At 35.6% G+C, this 5,937-nt stretch overlaps 1 long non-coding RNA gene across 1 annotated transcript; it reads left to right on the forward strand.

The window, feature by feature from the left end:
- The first annotated feature begins 950 nt into the window (after positions 1–950).
- Positions 951–3,252, forward strand: LOC109170914. The gene is made up of 2 exons (XR_002052498.1): positions 951–1,307; positions 2,744–3,252. It is a non-coding gene; the product is annotated as an uncharacterized LOC109170914 (long non-coding RNA).
- Positions 3,253–5,937: the final 2,685 nt, after the last annotated feature.

The following is a 5,937-nucleotide window of genomic DNA, read 5'->3' on the forward strand; positions in this document are numbered from 1 at the left end:
TGTGCGTTTTACTGTAACAGGACTTGTACACCATGGCGTGCTGGGTTTTTTCATAAAATTATGCGTTTTGGTATGTGCGTTTCGTGATACAGGCATGTACATTTTGGTTTGTGTTACTAGTTTCAGGCGTGTGCGAAACGTATCCAAAAGAAAACAAAAATATACGAATCTAATTTGGGTATCGACGTTTGAATTTCAAGTAGATAATCAGTGCGTAGTAGATATAGTATTGGGCTTGTTGTGTTCTTTTTTTTTTTTTTAATTGTGGGGAATTTTACGATGGTGTGTGCGCGGGTGTGGAATGCCCTGTGCGGTTTTCTGTAACAGGAGGTGTACACCATGGCAAACTATAAAACGCACACACCATTTCACACCCATGCACAGACCGTTGTAAAATTTTTCATAATTTAAAATTTCATACGTACAAAATATAATTAATTATTACCATTGATAGAGTCCCTAATAATTTAAAATATCAATTTTCATTCATAATCTCCCTAATATAATGCTTAAGATTCCAATTGAATTATATCCATAATTAAACATATATCTACAATTACTATTTAATCCTTTTGATTTAAATATATCCTTAATTACTTTTACAATCTCTTATAATCTCAATCATTTATGAAAAATGAATCAATAGATATTATAAGATCTCATGATCTCATGATCTCATCTAGTATAGGGGTTGCACCAGATTTGAAGCATATATATATATATATATATATATATATATATATATATATATATATATATATATATAGAATAATGTTCAAATGTGAACTTGAATTATCATGTGCACTTGTGCACTTTTATTGACTGTGCATTTGAACAGAGCAACGGCTATGATTGAGTGTGCACGCCTGTCCGTGTGCACCGCGTTTATTGTTTGCATTTAGGATGCTGCTTTGTTTAAGGGCGCTATTGTAATTTCAAAAAACCACTGGTGCGTGTGTGTTTAGGCCTTAGGGGTCTGGTTTTTATTTTATTTTTCCCGTTTTTCTTGTTCCACCGCTTATCACTGTCAATTCTTTGCTCTCTCCGCCGGTTTGTGCGGTAGCTGATGGCGAGGTCTGGTGGCAGTCGCCGATCGAAGAGGAGTGAATCCGGGCATCCATTCTCACCGAAGACTCTGCCCTCGACCGATGCGCACAGAGTCGTGGCGGCGTCTCGATCGTTCAAGCACCAGTCTGGCCGTCGTACTCCACCCTCGACGGCTCGTGGTGCATTCGACCGAGCTACGAACGAGATAGCTCCTAGGGTCTCTCCAAGGCATCGGACGATGCACCGGTGGGCACAACGAGGTTAGTGGCGGTTGCTATGCTTTATCGTTATATTCCTAGTAATGCAAGTTTTTTGGTTGGGGTTTTTGATATTGAGGTGCTTTGGGGGGAATTTTAGGTTAAGGAAGTAAATGGTGTAATCTGCTTTTTTTTTTTTTTTTTTTTTTTTTTTTTTATTTTTATTTTTATTTTTATTTTTTATTTTGTCTCCCTATTCTTGTGTCTGGAATGGTTTGTATAATTGGGAAGGGGTTTCCAGATTTTTTGTTTGTGGTTTTTGGTATTGAGGGTGCTTTGGGGGGATTTTAGGCTAAGCGAGTGAATGGGTAAAAACCCATCCTTTATATAATAAAGAAGCTATATGGTTTGGGAAATAATTAATGTTATAATTAATGCCACAACATCTTTTATTATAAAAAAAAAAGTACAACATTTAAAAAATAAAATAACTATATATTATATAATAATATAAAAAATATACTTTTAAAAAATAAAATAGCTATATATTATATAATCATATAAAAAATGTGTTCAATTAGAGTTTAAATTTACACATACAAAATTTGAAATTTGCTTTCCAAATGTAATTATCTTAGTTATTATTTGTATTGTGAAAATTATAATATAGATGAAATGCAATTAAGAATAAATCAATGTAATTATGTAAATTATCTCTATAAGTTTATTTGAATATGCACATAAATCGAGATTATATTAACCATACAAAATTTTAATTTTAATTTTGTATTCTATAAAAATAATAAATACTTGACCAATGGAAGCTCAAAAATATTATTATATTAAATAATTTAAAATATTTTAGTTTTTTTATTTTTTATTTATATTTATAATAGCATAATTTTTTTCCATGCATCGCGGGGGTGAATTACTAGTTATATATAACGAGCGTGATTACGGTGTAGGGTTGCACACAAAAAAAAAAAACACAAAAGCTAATTCATTGCAAAGCAAAAATTAAACCACGGTTGTGCACTGGTAGTAGGTTTGATCATGCATTTTTGAACTTTCTGGTTTGGAATGAAATTACAAAATACAACCTTGCATACTGTAATTAGTGAGGTACTGCAGATATGGTTCCCACCGGACTCCCAAGTGGAATGCAATTAAGTCTAGAAATGTGTTATTAGTATGGTCGTAGTTCACTATTATGTAATACAGGGTATGAATTTTCATTGCCAACTTACTATTTTCAGTTTTATGCTGCAACATCTTCACCTTCGTCCAGTTCAAAGAACCTAATTGAACAACCAAATATACTGTTTAATGTATAAAGTTAGAGGGATTAAATATACTGTTTAATATATTCAATATACTGTTTAAATATACTGTTTAATCATAGTTTCATTGCAACAGTTTGTTTAGTAAAAAAGGAAATGATTTCATTGTAGGGGACTAAAGTTTACTTATTGGATTACTTCTTTCAATATCTGTTCCAGGGCATAATATACACCAACCAATGGCTTTCAATATCTACTCCGCCATTACTAGGTGGCGCTGTGCAATGCCACCTATACCCAGAGCGTAAATGCATTATCTAATGCACGGGGATCACCACGCGATACATTAAAATGGTATTAGGGTGGCACGCCAGGCATAGGCACTGCCATGTCGAGGTTCCACTATGTATGCATGATTATTTGTATTAGCGTTTTAATTTCTAGTTGTGGGTTAAGTGCATTTTGATTAGTTGTTAATGTTGTTTGTCGAACTAGTAGAAGCATATTGTGTTTGAGGGAAGGGGTTAAAGTTTTTTTTATTCGCGATGTTGAGATGTTTACTCTGTTTTGAAGTTGTAATGAAAATGGTGGTGTTGGTATGGGCGTAGTGCATCTGTGTTAGTAAGGGGTGGAATAATTTTTTTTAAAAAGGTATTTGCTTTATCTGTGCGTCTTGTGCGGGACCCAAGTGTAATTTTGTGGAATAAATGTTATGCATTTTAGATGGATAGGAGTGCACTTTAGTAGTTTTGTATGTCTTACGGTTTGCATTAATTTTTTGAGCTTTAAACTCCCTTATTTTCTATGTTGACATTTTGTGAATATGTTTTTAATCAACCTTTAAAGTAGTGTTCATGTTGTGGGACGTAGTGCATCTTAGTTAGAAAGGAGTGCACTTGTTTTTCTTTGCCAACATTAGTGTTTTATCTGTGCATCATGGGTGATCCTGTTGTGCACTTCGAGAGATAAGTGATGTGCATTTATAGAAGAGTATGCATGCACTGAAGTAGTTTGGTATGCACTAACATTGTAAGGAGGCCTAGCGCATTTGTGGAAATACGGAATGCCCAATTTTTAGTTTATAAAAAAAAAAAAAAAAAAAAAAACCAGTGTTCAACTGTGCATTTGGTTTGCTGTTAGTATGCTCTGTGGACATTGGTGTTGTGTAATATGATTGAGAAATAGTGCACTTTAGTAGTGAGGGATGTACTACCATTTGTGTAATTATGTTTGCATATACAGAAATGGCGTACGAAGTCTTGTTTGTCATATTTTCAATTTCTAGTGCTTGAATTTATTTCAGAAACATCTAGTATGCTTGTTGTTTGGTTCTATTCCTTTCGTTGGCTTTTTTTTTTTTTTTTTTTTTTTAATCAGAAGGAAGGGGGACACCACTTTATTTAACAAACTTAGTGATTTATGTTATACACATAGCGCCAAGCTGGGAAGCCATCTAAGTCATCCTCAATTAGGCCTAGTACAAAATCAGGGGGGTTTTCTAATACATGCAAATCTCTGGGGAAATGCTTGGCTTGTTTGGCAATTGCATCTGCCACACTATTTTGCTCACGAGCAATCTCAACCACCTGCCACAACTCAAACCTGTGCAGCTCTTTCTTACATGCCTCCAGGATGTTATATGTTGCGATAGAAGGGTACAAGTCACCATTGACAAACTTGACAATCATGCTAGAATCATTTTCAAAAATTACTTTCTTAAAACCCATTTTTACTGCTATTTGAATGCCCTTGAGTAAAGCCCAGGCTTCGGCTTCAAGAGGAGAGCAATTGCCAATGTTAAAAACGAATCATTGTTTCCTCTGGCCCATGTGATCACGCATCACCCCTTCGCACGAAGCTTCATTCGACTGCAAATCTACAGAGCCGTCAACATTCACCTTAATGACATCTTCTGCTGGGTTAGACCAAGCAAGCTGCTTCCATTCTCTAGAATTTCCATCAGTCAGGGGGCCTCCGGCTCTCGAAAAGGCTCTGTTTATTTCATTAATCTGGGATCTAATCCATGCTGTGCTTCCATTCTCTAGAATTTCCATCAGTCAGGGGGCCTCCGGCTCTCGAAAAGGCTCTGTTTATTTCATTAATCTGGGATCTAATCCATGCTGTCTTGAACTGCAGAACATAAGTTTTATCGTTGAACACTTCCTCATTGTGCCATTTCTAAATCCACCAAATGGTTGTGGCAAAGAGTATACTGTTCTTGGAAGGATTACTGCTCCTCCCTCTATCTACCAATCCTTGGTCAATCCAATTAGAGAAGGGTAAAGTCCTGTTACCTGCATGAGAGGATGGCAAGACTGCTTTCCAAACTTCCAAAGCTTTAGGGCAATAACGAAGAACATGTTCAGTATCTTCTGTTAATTCATTACAGATCCAACACTTATCATGATCCGCCATACTCCTCTTGGATCTGTTACTGTTGCACATAATTCTTTCATGCCTTGCCAGCCAAAGGAAAGTTCTAATTTTGTTGGGGACCCTCAGTTTCCAAATGCAGTTCCATTTAGAAGGGACCACAGATTAAACCTGGTTTGATTGAACTTTGTTGGCTTGTTAGTTGTTTTGTTTTTCATTTTTCCAGCCTATTATGGCATTTTATGCTATATTGCTGTGTTTGTAGTTTATCCAAACATTATGTTAGTTATGGGCTGTGGTGCATCTTTGGTAGTTCGGGGTGTACATGATTTTTCAAATTTTGATACAGTACTGGTGAGCTGTACAGGTTGACTCGCTAGCATCTTTTCTTGAAAACAACCAGCCAATCCGTGCAGTCTTGATCTGAAACATGAGACCGAAGAGGATGCAGCGCAAATGGTTTGGCGAGATACATCAAACAAGCATGACTCTAGGCATCTATGCCATGCGTCATATGGAATCATACACTGGCCAAGATTGTGCCGAATGGGAGTGTGAATTGGTGAAGGGGGACAGGGAGCAACTTCTGAACCCTTGTAAATGTTTCATGGATAACATTATTATGTCTGATATAAATATGCATGAGTCTATTTTCACGTGTGTAGTTCACTAGCACGGTACAACCCTGAAAGGTCAAGCAAGGCTACCTAGCACAGTTTAAATAGTAAAACATTATGGGTTTATCATTTTGGCTAGTTCTTGGATAGTTCAACATTAGTATTTAGTTTAAACTTGGATTTTATTGATGGCATTTTTTCTAGGCACAATTTTAATCTATTCTTGATTTTGTGTGCTATTAAATAGTTTTAATTACCCCTAACTCCCTAAGTTAGTATTCTCATTAATTATATATCATCTTTTTTGTGTAGTTATGCAGTAATACATGTCTATTTTGGACTGTTATAATTTGGACATATGTGTTATTCTGGTTAAGCAAAGCAACAACGGTGCAAAATAGAAAGTACACAGTATACTACCTA

Source organism: Ipomoea nil, unplaced genomic scaffold (assembly GCF_001879475.1).
Source record: "Ipomoea nil cultivar Tokyo-kokei standard unplaced genomic scaffold, Asagao_1.1 scaffold3377, whole genome shotgun sequence".
In the NCBI taxonomy this organism is placed as follows: Eukaryota; Viridiplantae; Streptophyta; class Magnoliopsida; order Solanales; family Convolvulaceae; genus Ipomoea; species Ipomoea nil.